The following is a 15,659-nucleotide window of genomic DNA, read 5'->3' on the forward strand; positions in this document are numbered from 1 at the left end:
TTTTATCAGTTGCATCTGGGTATAATTTATGTACAATAAACTGCCTCCATTTCAAGTGTACAGTTCATGGGTTTTGACATATATACACCCATGAAAATATGACCACAATTCAAGATACAGATTTCCATTCCCTTCCCCCCCCCCCCACCCCTGCACCAAATACACACTTTCTTGTGCCACATTATAGGCTATCTCTTTGCATTCTTGGTTAGGCAACTATAGATCTGCTTTTTGTCACTCCAGATTAGCTTGCATGTATCAGAATTTTGTATAAAGGAAATCATATAGTATGTACTCTTTTATGATGAGCTATTTCTCTCAGAGCAATGATTTTGAAATTCATTCCTGTCATGTGTGTGTGAATCAGTAGTTTCTTCTTTTATTGCTGAATAGCACTCCGTTATGAGGATGCACCACAAATCATTTTTTTGGTTTTGTTGTTTTGTTTTAAGATTTTACATTTAAGTAATCTCTACCCCCAAGGTGGAGCTCAGACTTACAGCCCTGAGATCAAGAGGGGCATGCTCTGCTGACTGGGCTAGCCAGACACCCCCACAAATTGTTAATTTATATAGATGTCTAGGTTGTTTCCATCTGGGGCTATAAAGGAAAAAAAAAAAAAAACTGCTGTGAACATCCCTGTATAAATACTTGTAAAGATTTGTAAACTATGTTTTAATTGACTTGGGGTTAATCTTTAGATGTGGAAGGGCTGGGTCCTGGAATGGGTTTATGTTTAATCACCAACACTTGATGTGGTAAATCTTTTTAAGTTTAGCCCTTCTAATCGGCTATCTCATGATCATGGAAGACATCTCATTGTGATTTATATCCCCCCGCCCAAATCAGTAATGACATTGGGCCACTTTTCATATATTTATTTGTGGGTACATAGACAAAAAGAAAAATAAACAAATAGTGCCATTGACCCAGTCCCCCATGCCCCCATGGGTGTTTTAATTCCTGAGGCTAATAGTGTCACAGTCTGAATCTGAAACATTAGCATGACCCTGGCTGGCATCTATGTTTTCCAAGGGCAGTAAAGCCATCTGAATAAAACCAATTTATCATTATTGTATCTCAAACACAGTTAGATAATTACTGCTGGAACTTCAAAAATTCTCTCTAAGGAAATAGTCTGACAATTTTTCAGGAAAGCATGTAAGATCACAACATTGTTGACAGCCACAAAGATTGCAAACAGACTACATGTTCAAAATGTCCAACAAATGACAATCAATTGTTCAAATTATGATGCCTTTACATAATCATAACTATGCAAACTTTAGGTAAAAGCAGTGTGACATCTATGTATGTGCAAAGTTTTTCACATTGTATTTAGCCAGGAAAGCTAAGTTTTAGAAGTATTTAATAATAACAAATAATACATCAATATATAAATATATTTTATTTATTTATTGTGCTTACGTTAATATACTTGCCTACCTACTTACCTACCTACTTACCTGAAGGTTGTTAATAGTTTTCCATTAGTTGGTTGTTTTTCATTCTTTCTCTCTTTTTATGCTTATCTTTTGCATTAATTCATTTGGTTTTGTTACAGGATCAGCCCTTTTTATGGAACGGTCCACGGTGGTATGACTGGCTCCAGGTGCTCCAATCCTGCGGTCAGACCCTGAGTGCTCTTCTCTTCCTGCCTCTGCCTTCCCCTGGGCTCCTTCATTTCCCACATGATAACAGCTGGTCAGCAGCAGCTCCAGGCTGACAGACCACCAGCAGAAAGGGGTCATCTTTGTCCCTGTATGTCAAACAAAAGTTCACTGCTGGAAGTGAACAAATTTACCTAGTCTGGATCCTGTGCTCCCGACAGAATATGAGGACTAGAGAGGCCTGAAGCCGGAGGGGTTGACCAGCAATCCTCCCCAACATGTGGACGGTGGCTGAGAGAGGAATGAACTCCAAAATCCAACTGCACTGAGGTGGTGAGGGACGTGGATATATGGAGGACAGGCGAAAACACACAAATGTTCATTACATCTGTATTTTATAAAATTTTTTACAAGATCCCTATATTTCTTGTGTATATATAAAGCAAGTGAGGGCTAGTGATACTAAAATGCTCAGTCCCTCTCTATTCTGGGAGCTTTTTCAAAGTGCAGCTTATGTCTTTTTCATCTTTATGCTCCCCGAGTCAGGTGCAATTTCTAACACACTGTAACTGGTCACTGTATTTAGAGAGTCAAAATACCTCATTTTTAAAAATCCTTACTAAAATTGGCCACAAGATGTCCCCTCAGCTCTAGAAGACGCTTTCTCTATGTCCACAGACAGGCTTTTATCATTTCCACTGATTTACTTTGAGGACATTAACCAGGCGATGTCTAATGAGATTTTTGTTCTCAACCTGCTTTTGAAACGTTATGCCCCTGAGAAATCAGGCGTTAGGTGTTCAGCATAGTAGACCTCTTCAAACCAGAGTTAAAGGAATATCAACAAATGCCAATTGTATATTTGTCTTTGAAAGGTCCATATTAAACTACGGTTTTCTCAAATTGTGGGAATCCTTTGTGGTCACTTTGAATTCCTAAGTTATCAGAAAATGTTACTACTGTGACATGGCATTTACCTGCAATATTATTCTCTGTAAAAGCTAATTAAAAGTGAAGAAGAATTAAAGAAATTATGTGCTAGCCGTGTTTACTGTGAGATATAAGAGGGATGCAAATATATATTATTTGTAAATATGTGCTCTGGAGAATGCTGAGTGAGTCTACACTGGAATTAGGGAGGCTTTCTTAGTCGTATCAAACACGTCTCAATTGTGGTTGCTCTGAGCCATCACATATTTATTTGTGGGTACATAGACTAAAAGAGAAATAAACAAACGGTGCCATTCACCCGATCCCCCGATCTCCCATCTCTGGCTCCCGGGGTGCCAGTCATTCATGGCAGTTCTCTTCCTTACAGGTGCCTCATGGACCCCTGAAAGTTGTTGCCTGAAGGATTCCTTAAGTGGAAGGTGTTCTGAAAATAACTTCTAACCCTAACACACGGATGAGTAGGAGGAGAAAAACAGATATGCTAAAAGGATCGGGAAACTTCTGGAGGCAAACAGATTTTATGCACTTATAAAGGGGGATCCATTTTATAATTGGAATTTTTATTTTAGGTGGCTTAGAAGATGTTTTCAAATTGCTTTTGATTTAATTATTCATTACATTCTCTCATTACAGAAAATTCAGGTACATGTTGACTAAGACTGAGTCTTTCTTTTGAAATGAAAGAGGTGGGAAAATGAAATATTCTCACTATTTTTTAAATCCATGGACGGATAGGGTTATGGATTGAATGTGTTCTTCCAAAATTGATATGGCCAAGTCCTGACCCTCAATATCCCAGGAGATGAGGTATTTGGAAGCAGAGTGGTTGCACATGTAATTAGTTAAGTTGAAGTCATAGTAGGGGAGGGTGGGCCCCTGTTCCAATGTGACTGGTGTTCTTATAAAAAGAGGTAATTTGGACACAGATGTGCACACAGGGAGAATGCCGTGTGAAGACCGGACCCAGAAGCCTGGGAGCAGAGATGAGCCTGGAGCAGGTTCTTTCTAGGGTCCTCAGAAGGAAGCCATCCTGCTGGCACTTTGATCTCAGACTTCCGGCCTCCAGAACTGGGAGACAATAAATTTCTGTTGTTGTTTAAGCCATCAATTGGCAGCACTATGTTAGGTCAGCCCTGGCTGGCTCATACAGGCAGTAATTGCCATAAGGACATGATTAATGTTAATGAAAACTATAAACAGTGTATCCATTGCTTATTTTTCTAATTCTTTTTCTTTTTATTGGTATTCATCCTTATTTGGTATTTAGCCGTTAAGTGGTCATGATTTTAATTTAATCTTTCTCTGGGAAACCAACATGAAATAATTTTCTCTAGAGTCATAAGTAGATTTGAGTCCAACCCCACTAAATAATAGAATTGTGGAATCATCCAGGATATCTTATTTTATTATAGATCAGAGAATTAAGGTAGAGAGGTTTAGGGGCAAAGCTAACATGAAGACAGAGTTTTCTGTCCCCAGGAGGTAAAGTGAGAAACTTTCATATCTCTTCTATTTTGATTGATTGCCTCATAATACAAGGTTAAAGATAGAGTTTTCTAGCCACAGGGGAAAGAGACATATTCTGGGTACTCTTGAACTGCCATGACAAGCAGAATATAGATGAAGGAAGGCCAAAAATCTTGAAACTACACTTTTATTAGCGAATTATCCAGAAGCAGGTGGGAGCTCCGTACTATCTATCGTCCCTGTAACTGGTGTCTTCCCTCTAATTAAGGGCAAATTAAACTCTCTTTAGGTCAAGTCACAGCTCATCTCATGACTGTTCCACATATGTATATGCATTTCTTCTCAGCCCACTTCTGTTGCCACCTGCTCTTTGCCCCACTAGGTACTACATTCCTGTAATGGGTTGAATTGCATTCCTCTCAAATTCAAATGTTGAAGTCCTAAACCCCCAGGAGGCAGTCTGGGAGCCAGGGTCTAGAATATGTTAAGTAGGTTGAAATGAGGTCACTAGGTTTGGTCCTGATGCAATAGGACTGGTGTCACATAGATATATAGATATATATAGATATATATAGATAGAACACAGATATACACAGGAGGACCATATGAAGACACAAGGAGAAGATGCCATCGACAAGCTGTGGAGAGAGGCCGCAGAGGGAAATAACTCTGCCAACACCTTGATCTTGAATTCCTAGCCTCCAGAGCTGCAAGAAAATAAATGTCTGTTGCTTAAGCCATCTGGCCTACGGTACTTTGTTATGGCAGCCCTTCCAGATGAATGCAACTTCTTGAGGACCAAGTCAACTTTTAACTGCCACTACTCAGGACATGGCATATTTTAAACTGTTTTCATTCTTACCCTTAAAGACTTTATCCTCAGTTCCAAGCATGGGGACTACTACATGCACTGTTGTCAGTAGAATTAAACCAGGAGAAAAATATGAGATTATATTATGATTTTTTAAAATTAAGAAAAAAATTTTTAATTTTTGAGAGAGAGAGCAGGGGAAGAGCAGACAGAGAGGGGACAGAAGATCTGAGCAGGCTCCACACTGTCAGCAAAGAGCCTGATGCAGGGGTCAAACTCATGACCCATGAGATCATGACTTGAGTTGAAGTTGAATGCTTAACCAAATGAGCCACCCAGGTGCCCCAATATGAGATTATATTTAAGTACACACATAAGTGTTTCAGTATAGCTGAGTCTATTATTGGACCCTATCTCCAGTTAACATATTTCATGGCAGAAGTACTTGTAAATTCAATGATTTTGTCTTTTCTAGAGTCTGGAGTAAGGGGGCTGGAGTCCCATGTTCTGAGCATTATCAGTCGATTTCCTTCCAACATGTAATTAATTATAGCTCCTCTTAATCATAGGGAGTTTGTAAACCAACCCATCATCTTCTAGTCATAGATGATGGATGTTAATGGAAGCATGCTCTTTATCCTCCCAGGTTGCATATTTCTGTGGCCACAGGAGTTTTCTGGCACCTAAGCCCTAATGCAGAGAGATTAGTTTAGTTGCTGTGGCAGAATCAGGGGTTTACAGTTTTATCCCATAAAGCCTTTCAGAGTCCCTAAGCATGGAGGTGTCTGCAAGGGACCAGACTTGCCATCATGACTTCTGAAGATTTGGCAATGAACTTAGGTTGTTGTGGGAGGCACAATAATGGCCCTCCAAAGTTAACCCACCTGCTGGGGCACCTGGGTGACTCAGCTGGTTAACTGTCAGTTTGTGAGTTCAAGCCCCACGTCAGGCTCTCTGTTGTTGCAGAGCCTGCTTTGGATCCTCTGTCCCCGTCTCTCTCTGACCCTCCCCCCTTCTCTTTCTCTCTCTCACTCAAAAAAAAAACAAAAACATGTTAAAAAAAACAAAGGGGGCACCTGGATGGCTCAGGCGGTTAAGCGTTCTATTTTTTTGACTTTGGCTGAGGCTCAGGTCATGATCTCATGGTTCCTGGGTTCAAGCTCCGCCTGGGGCTCTGCTCTCATAGTGCGGAGCCTGCTTGGGATTCTCTCTCTCTGTTCTCTGCCTCTCTCTGTCTCTCTCTCAAAGTAAATAAATAAACAAACAACAACAACAAAGATAATCCACAACCTAATCCGGGAACCTGGGAATATGTTCCCTTACCTGGCAAAAGAAAGTTTGCAGAGGTTAGGGATCTTGCAATGGGGAGATTATCCTGGATGGTCCCAGTGGACCAGCGTAATCACGAAGGCCTCATAAGTAAAAGAGGGAAGTGGCGAGCATCAGAGTGTGAGTGAGGGCAGAAGCAGACGTCCAAGCGATGTGATCATGAGTCAGTGAGTACAGGCCGCCTCTGTAAGCTGGAAAGGCAGGGAATGGATGGATTCTCCCCTCCGGCCTCTGGATGGAATGCTGTCCTGCCTACATCTTGATTTCATCTACGTTTTGTACTTCTGACCTCCAGTACTGTAAGATAATAAACTTGTGTTGGTTTAGCTACTACAGTTGTGGTAAATTGTCACAGCAAGTATAGGAAACTGATAAGACTGTGCAGTGATGTGGTTACTAAGCTGTGTGTCTGAAATTGCAGGACTTCTAAAACCTGAGCAGGACAGAGCCCAGGATCCCAGACAGCGGTTCACCACCAGCCCAACCCTCAGATTCTCCCCGTGTGAGGACATAAGGCCCTGGGAAGACTTCGCACTTTCTGCCTGTGAATGTTTCTAAAGAGCATTTGGGTAATCTGGTCTAATCATCTGGTATTTCTGCTCATCTAATTTCATCAGACCAGATCACACTGGCCTGTTATCTGCTTGATCTGATTATTTAACTAAACCGATCGATTAATTTGGTAAATTAATTCGTAACGACACATTAATGTTTGTCAATGTCTAAACAAATTACTTCATTTAGAAAATCCTTTTTTTTTTTTCCCCCTGGGAAAAACTTTCGGCTTATAAAGGGTCATGCACAAGACCAGCAAGGGACTTTGTGGTTGTCTGGTTCTTTTTTGTTGGGGAAGGTGAGGAGTTGGGCAGAGTCATCCATAAACCACACCAGCCTCTGCTGGAGAGGGACAAGGGGGAGCAAAGACTAGCCCCAACTCATTCATGAGACAACTCATTCATAGAAGAGACAGTGCGGAAAGGGGCATCAAGGTGATGAGCCCGAGGATCTTGTTTTTGCTCTGCTTCAGTGAAGTTTTCAAACTTCTGTTTGGAGACCACTCTTGGGCAGAGATGCATCTGAACTCCGTGCATATGGTAGATGTACAGTGGGCATCAGGTGCAATCTCTACCCTGGGGTGCCCCAGCATAGGAGCAGAAGTGTGTGTGTGTGTGTGTGTGTGTGTGTGTGCATGCGTGTGTGCATGAGTGCGTGCCTGTGTGTGTGATGGGGGGGAGACGAAGGCTGGCTTCGACTACTGCTGGTGCCCAATCCCAGCAGGGACACACAGTGGGTTTCGGGGTGTATACCTTTCAGTACCCAAACAAGTGCACTGAGCTAGCGAGGGCAGATGACCGAGAGCTGGTCACTGTGTGCCCTGGGAAGTTTCTCCCACCTTCAGGTCACAAGAACGTGACCTCTGAGCATGTGCTTAGAGATGACACATGCAGATCCCATGACACAGTGCCCTGCAACCAAGGAGACATGCAGTAAATGGTAGTGGTGAAGGTGGCGGTGATGAAGTTGATAGTGACCATACTAAGGAGGTGATGTGAAGTGCTTACCTCTCTTAGTTTTTCTTTTCTGTTCCCACTTCTTTTGCCCATTTCAACACTTTCTTGTCTCTCTTTCAAGCAGAGCATTGCCTTTCAAAATACGACAGGTTTAAAAATTTCTAGAACACCCACAACCTTCAGGGGAAAATCTAAACTGAAAAGTCTTGCCGCTAAAGCCTTTGAGCCAGTCAGGAGTCTGGATCGTCTAAAGGAAGACCTTGGTGGAGTGTCTGGGTGGCTCAGTCGGTTAAGCGTCCGATTTCGGCTCAGGTCATGATCTCACGGTCGGTGAGTTTGAGCCCCGCGTCGGGCTCTGTGCTGACTGCTCAGAGCCTGTTTCAGATTCTGTGTGTCCCTCTCTCTCTGACCCTCCCCTGTTCATGCTCTGTCTCTCTCTGTCTCAAAAATAAATAAACGTTAAAAAAAAAAATAAAAAAAAATAAAGTAAGACCTTGGTGAGGGGCCTCTTGTGTTTGTATGTGAATGAAAATTCAGGAAAGGGCGGGCCCTTCCTCAGCATATCCGGCGTGGGTGTGGGCGGGCAGGTCGATGCAAACATACACGTGCCCCTGGCTGCAATGTACTGCCTCCTTGACCCCAACCAACCACTGCACACCCACTCAGGCGAGAGTAGGATCTGGTCTTGGACGTCTCGTTTCCCTTTGACTCGCTTCCAATAGAAGTGGCTTATCTGGAATAAACCTGAGTAGTGCCTGTGTGGGAACAAAGCGGCAACATCTTGTGCGGTTTGACCACCAAGGACCAGATTCACCGCTGCCACCTGGATCCCGAAACGCTATTGGAGTCTCCCAACAAACTAAAACACGACCCTTGGGAAAATGGGTGACACCTTGGTTGGTTATTTAAAAAAAATTTTTTTAATGTTTATTTATTTTTGAGAGAGAAAGAGCACGAATGGGAAAGGGACAGAGAGAGAAGGAGACCCAGAATCCCAAGCAGGCTCCCGGCTCTGAGCTGTCAGCACAGAGCCTGACGTGGGGCTCGAACCCACGAACTGTGAGATCGTGACCTGAGATGAAGTTGAACGCTTAACCACTGAACCACCCAGGTGCCCCAACAGAGATTTTTGGGTTTTTTGGCTGAGATTCTGCAACAGAGCAGAATATGGACTGGAGGTTAAAAGGAGGTTGAATCCTAGAGCCATATGCCAGAGCCTGTATCCCCTACTGGGTAGGAACACAAGCTCTGTTGACAGACTGCTGAATTTTGTATTCCAGCTATGCCTTTACTACCTGTGTGTGGTTGGACAAGACTAGACCTACTTGTGCCTTAATTTTCTCGTCTGGAAAATGGACCTAACAGTACCTGCCTGATAGGATTGTTCAGTCAGTACACTTTAAATGTTCAAGAAATATTAGCAACAAATCATTATCAGCAGCAAAACACCTGAATTTGAGGTCTGCACTTAATACATGCTCTCTTGGGATTTACTAGCTTCTGAGGGAACAAACTTCATTAACTTCCTGGATTTTATCTGTCATGGATGCACATTGTGGGTAATACCAAGGGTGAGCAGACATGGCCACTGATTTTATCATTCGATGCCAATCCGGAAAGTGTAGAACTGTCATCTGGAAGAGGTCTCGCCCAACTTCTGAAAACGAATGCCCACCCTTCCTTGGATTTGCCTCACGTGTGTGCACGGTTCGTCCCTCCCAGGGATTACCTGGTTATCTCCCAATTTGACTGGAGACCCAGGAGTCCGACGGCTGTGTTTGCCATTCCCTTTGGATCCTGCACAGTGCCCAGCACAGGGTGCTGCTATACCCAGTGCATGAATTCACATTTCAAAGAAACACTAGCTTGGTCAGGACCTCTGCCGTCACTCCTTTTCATGCCTAATCTGCCCAAGACACATTTGCCTAGCCTTTTCTTTAAGATTATCAACTGTCCATAAAATCTCTGCCTGATAGTTTTATGTCCTTCAGGGCATATAGCTTCTGCCCTTTTGTGGATGTAGGCAGAGTTCTTAGGACAGAGTTCACAGAATTACGGAGATATGGGGGTCATGACACCTTGTAACCACAGTTAGGTAACATCTGCACTGTTTCATAGAAGATCTACGAAGCTCTGAAATGGTGGGTTTGTATTTATTTTTTTAAATGTTTATTTTTGAGAGAGAGAGAAACACAGAGCACAGACGGGGGAGAGGCAGAGAGAGGAGGGAAACAGAGAATCTGAAGCAGGCTCGAGGCTCGGACTATCAGCACAGAGCTGGACGTGGGGCTCGAACTCACTTACGGCAAATTCATGACCTGAGCCAAAGTCGGAAACTTAACTGACTGAGCCACTCAGGTGCCCCCAAATGGTTTTTTATTCCATCGAGTTTTAATCACATTTCATGGGAAATCAGTACAGGAGCTAAATGATAAGATTTAGAGGAAATCATTTATATACAAAGGTAAGTAATTTGCATTCGATAATTATAATAGCTAGTTTACTAAGCATTTTCTATGAGCTCTTTATAAGTATTAGCCCATTTTATTGACAAGGAAACTGAGTACTGGAGAGACCAGGTAACTGGCCTACCATCACACAGCCATATGAGATGAAGGCCAGCATCAAATATGACCGGGTGTATTCTGAAAGGATTTGCTTGTAACCACAATCCAAACCAAGGGAACAAGAGAACAAATGGCTGTATTAGTTCCTGATTGCTGGCTAACAAAATCTTCCAAGACTTAGTGGCTTGAAACAACAGACATTCATCGTCCCCCAGTTTCTGTGGGACAGGACTCCAGGTGTGGCTGAGCTGGGTCCTCCGGCTCGGGCCTCCCATGAGCTTGCGGTGAAGCTGTCTTCCGGGGCTCCACTCAGCCTAGGTTGTGAGCTCCCTCTTGGCTGCTGGCAGGCCTCAGTCCCTTGCCACCTGGGCCTCTCCATCAGCTGTCCTGTGTCCTCACCGCGTGGTCCTCAGCGCTCCCAGCCGCAAAAAGCCCCTGGAGGCAGAACCCAGTCTTTAATCCTCATTTCAGAACTGACATGCCACCAGTTCTTTAATCATTAGAATTAAATCAATAAGGGCAGTCCACTCGGAAGGGGAGGGGATGACCAGGGGCAGCAGGACCCTCAGCCACAAGAGCCTTTGGAAACTGGACAAATCCAGCAACACAGGCACATTTCAGGCCCAAATCGTCAGGGAGGTTTCTTCTGCATTTTTCAATGGACAATGCAGGGTTTTTTCTCTCTCTTCATTTAAAGAAGTAAAACCTTCTTAAATTTATGTTTTTCTTAAAACACCTTAAAGGAAGTCTACATTTCTGCCCTTTCTGAAATGCGCCCACAGTATGGAAGAATCGGCCCCTAACTTTCGTGTTGAGTTTTTCTTGTTGGACGATGAGGAAGTCACCCAGGGCGAGATCTCTGCCGGACCCACAGCCGCCTCTGTAATCTCCCCATCTGGAAGGGAGCAACTTCCTATCGGGCACCACCCCGCGTCCCTGCCATTTTCATTGTGTAGCAATGAAAACTAGGTCAACCTGTTCTTTCATTAAGTTTTACCCAAATATAGCACCGTCAATTCCAGAGTGGTTTTTCGGGGCCTGGTCAGTCAGTGAGAAGAGCCTGAGGAACCTTGGGGGTTGCCATGGCAACCGCCAGATAAGAAGGGAGCTGAGGACACAAGCAGGTTAAATTAGCTGTCTTCTGTCACACGGGGCAGCCCGGGGGGAGGACCGCCTCTGCAGTCCGGAGCCAGACGAGGATGCTGGATGCATACAGAGCAGCAGCCCGGGAGGCAGGTCAGAGCGGGCCGTTTGCAAGGCCCAGCGCCCCCGAGGTAGCCCTTCCTGGTGGGTGGGTGCTGGGGGCGACCTTCTGTCCAAGCCACCCCAACATCGGTCTCCCTTTCCAGAACCCCCCAATCTGCGCGTGACATTCACTGAACGTCTCATGCCAACAACTTCCGAACACGAAGGAGGGACTGGCTGGGCTGGCTGGGCTGCAGGAGCTGGGGCCTGGGGGCGCCAGGGACCCCCGACGGCCTATAGGAAGTGCGCCCCCTGCCGCACAGGGGAGACAGGACTGTGCAGCAGGCCGCTCCTCCACAGGGCCTGCGCTGTCTCTCCCTTTCTTTCTCTGTATTTTTAACTCAACCTAAATAATTTTTCTTTTCTTACAAGATGCTCGTTGCCATCTGCTGACCAAACGCCATCACTGCAAATAACACTGCAAAACCTGAGCGCCTGGAGAAGGGACGGCTGCGTGGGGCGGTGTGCTAATGCTCCCGAGATAGCTCAGACCAAGAGACGTCTCTGTTTGTGATCTCTGTGGTGATGAACCGGAAGGGTCGTGGCAGTGTGGCTTGATAGGCGGTTGTAACAGTGGAAAAGGAGGACACAAATGCCAAATCTTTGAGTGAATTACAAAAGGACATCCATCCTTTTGCCCCTTGACATGCATAAACAAAGGGCAAATATCACAAATCCCAGTATTCATTTATAAAAATTAGTTGAGAATGTCATCATTTAATGCTTTAAGGAGGGAGTGACAAATGTAGACATAACGATATAAAATAAAGGGGATGGGGCGCCAGGGTGGCTCCGTCAGGTAAGTGTCCGACTTTGGCTCAGGTCACGATCTCATGGTTGGTGGGTTCAAGCTCCACGTCTGTGCGGACGGCTCAGAGGCTGGAGCCTGCTTCGGATTCTGGGTCTCCCTCTGTCTCTCTCTGCCCCTTCCCTGCTTGCTGTCTCTCTCATAAATAAACATTAAAAATATAAAAAAAATAATAATAAACTAAAATAAAGGGGATAAACCTGGGTATCTTTAGGCTCTATCCAAGCAGAGTTTGGGCTGTGGGGTTACAGAGGAGAGAGGTCAGAGGAGGGCAGGCAGACCCCCACCTGTACAAATGGAGGTCCGCATACCATATGTTCAATGTTGAAGGAGAGATGAAGGTACAAACTGTTATAAAATGTCCTATCCTCCTTCCTTGACAAATTGGCTTCACAATGACACGGAAGGTCAAGTTTGAATTCAGAACTCAGATTCCTCGATGTTGAGTGCCAGAACGTCAACCTACAAGGAGAACCAGCCTCTGTGCCCCTGGCTTTGGACTCAGCCCCTTCTTTTCTCATGCCTGTCTCCCTCCCAGGTGGTGAGGCGGCTACAATGTGTGGGTATCCCAGTCTCACATCCCAGTTGTAGCTGATGCCCCTCTCCCCAGGAGAGGGCACATGCACACTGGACACCACCAAGGCCCTCCAGAGCATGGACCCTGTTAAGAAGGAGGTAGAGATGTGGCAGTTGACTTGAGACTGTTGGAGTAGATAATTCCAGGGTCCCACGTACATAGAATGTGTGGTCTAGGAGGGGGTGCATAGGTTCCAGGGTTCATGGCCCTGGGTTCCTTGTCCGATGGTGAAAAGGTGGGCTGAGGAGAGGCAGAACTGTTGTAAAGTATGGAGCTGGGGGCAGGGGCTCCTCTTGCCCACATTCCCCGGAAGCACTGACGTGACAGGAGGTAAGAGGCAGGAAGGCATGGCTAGGAGCAGAGAGTGAGAATGTCCTCTGCTGTTCTCCCCACACCTACTCTCTATACCTCCCTTTCTTGACCCTGCTCAAATCACACATTATTCAAAGTTATTCATGCTAGGGACACCTGGGTGGCTCAGTCAGTTAAGCATCCAACTTCAGCTCAGGTCATAATCTCGTGGTTTGTGAGTTCAAGCCCTGCATCGGGCTCTGTGCTGACAGCGCAGAGCCAGCCCTCCCTCTCTGCCTCTCCCCCACTTGTGCTCTCTCTCTCTCTCTCTCTTTCTCTCTCAACATAAATAAATAAAACAAAGTTATGCATGCCCCCAACACACCTTTACAGTCTCCCGGCAGGATATCATTAAAACTCTGCTGTCTGGCTTTCCAGGTTTGTGTCATTTCCCCTTGTTCACTTTTCTGAAGAGGCACCAAGGTGTCATTTATTTTTTATTTTTTTTATTTTTTTTTTATTTTTTTTATTTTTTGGATTTTTATTTTTATTTATTTATTTATTTATTTATTTATTTTTAATATATGAAATTTACTGTCAAATTGGTTTCCATACAACACCCAGTGCTCATCCCAAAAGGTGCCCTCCTCAATACCCATCACCCACCCTGCCCTCCCTCCCACCCCCCATCAACCCTCAGTTTGTTCTCAGTTTTTAACAGTCTCTTATGCTTTGGCTCTCTCCCACTCTAACCTCTTTTTTTTTTTTTTTTTTCCCTTCCCCTCCCCCATGGGTTTCTGTTACGTTTCTCAGGATCCACATAAGAGTGAAACCATATGGTATCTGTCTTTCTCTGTATGGCTTATTTCACTTAGCATCACACTCTCCAGTTCCATCCACGTTGCTACAAAAGGCCATATTTCATTCTTTCTCATTGCCACGTAGTATTCCATTGTGTATATAAACCACAATTTCTTTATCCATTCATCAGTTGATGGACATTTAGGCTCTTTCCATAATTTGGCGATTGTTGAGAGTGCTGCTATAAACATTGGGGTACAAGTGCCCCTATGCATCAGTACTCCTGTATCCCTTGGATAAATTCCTAGCAGTGCTATTGCTGGGTCATAGGGTAGGTCTATTTTTAATTTTCTGAGGAACCTCCACACTGCTTTCCAGAGCGGCTGCACCAATTTGCATTCCCACCAACAGTGCAAGAGGGTTCCCGTCTCTCCACATCCTCTCCAGCATCTATAGTCTCCTGATTTGTTCATTTTGGCCACTCTGACTGGCGTGAGGTGGTATCTGAGTGTGGTTTTGATTTGTATTTCCCTGATGAGGAGCGACGTTGAACATCTTTTCATGTGCCTGTTGGCCATCCGGATGTCTTCTTTAGAGAAGTGTCTATTCATGTTTTCTGCCCATTTCTTCACTGGGTTATTTGTTTTTCGGGTGTGGAGTTTGATGAGCTCTTTATAGATTTTGGATACTAGCCCTTTGTCCGATGTGTCATTTGCAAATATCTTTTCCCATTCCGTTGGTTGCCTTTTAGTTTTGTTGGTTGTTTCCTTTGCTGTGCAGAAGCTTTTTATCTTCATAAGGTCCCAGTAATTCACTTTTGCTTTTAATTCCCTTGCCTTTGGGGATGTGCCGAGTAAGAGATTGCTACGGCTGAGGTCAGAGAGGTCTTTTCCTGCTTTCTCCTCTAAGGTTTTGATGGTTTCCTGTCTCACATTCAGGTCCTTTATCCATTTTGAGTTTATTTTTGTGAATGGTGTGAGAAAGTGGTCTAGTTTCAACCTTCTGCATGTTGCTGTCCAGTTCTCCCAGCACCATTTGTTAAAGAGACTGTCTTTTTTCCATTGGATGTTCTTTCCTGCTTTGTCAAAAATGAGTTGGCCATACGTTTGTGGGTCTAGTTCTGGGGTTTCTATTCGATTCCATTGGTCTATGTGTCTGTTTTTATGCCAATACCATGCTGTCTTGATGATGACAGCTTTGTAGTAGAGGCTAAAGTCTGGGATTGTGATGCCTCCTGCTTTGGTCTTCTTCTTCAAAATTACTTTGGCTATTCGGGGCCTTTTGTGGTTCCCTATGAATTTTAGGATTGCTTGTTCTAGTTTCGAGAAGAATGCTGGTGCAATTTTGATTGGGATTGCATTGAATGTGTAGATAGCTTTGGGTAGTATTGACATTTTGACAATATTTATTCTTCCAATCCATGAGCAGGGAATGTCTTTCCATTTCTTTATATCTTCTTCAATTACCTGCATAAGCTTTCTATAGTTTTCAGCATACAGATCTTTTACATCTTTGGTTAGATTTATTCCTAGGTATTTTATGCTTCTTGGTGCAATTGTGAATGGGATCAGTTTCTTTATTTGTCTTTCTGTTGCTTCATTGTTAGTGTATAAGAATGCAACTGATTTCTGTACATTGATTTTGTATCCTGCAACTTTGCTGAATTCATGTATCAGTTCTAGCAGACTTTT

Source organism: Neofelis nebulosa, chromosome 8 (assembly GCF_028018385.1).
Source record: "Neofelis nebulosa isolate mNeoNeb1 chromosome 8, mNeoNeb1.pri, whole genome shotgun sequence".
Lineage (NCBI taxonomy): Eukaryota > Metazoa > Chordata > Mammalia > Carnivora > Felidae > Neofelis > Neofelis nebulosa.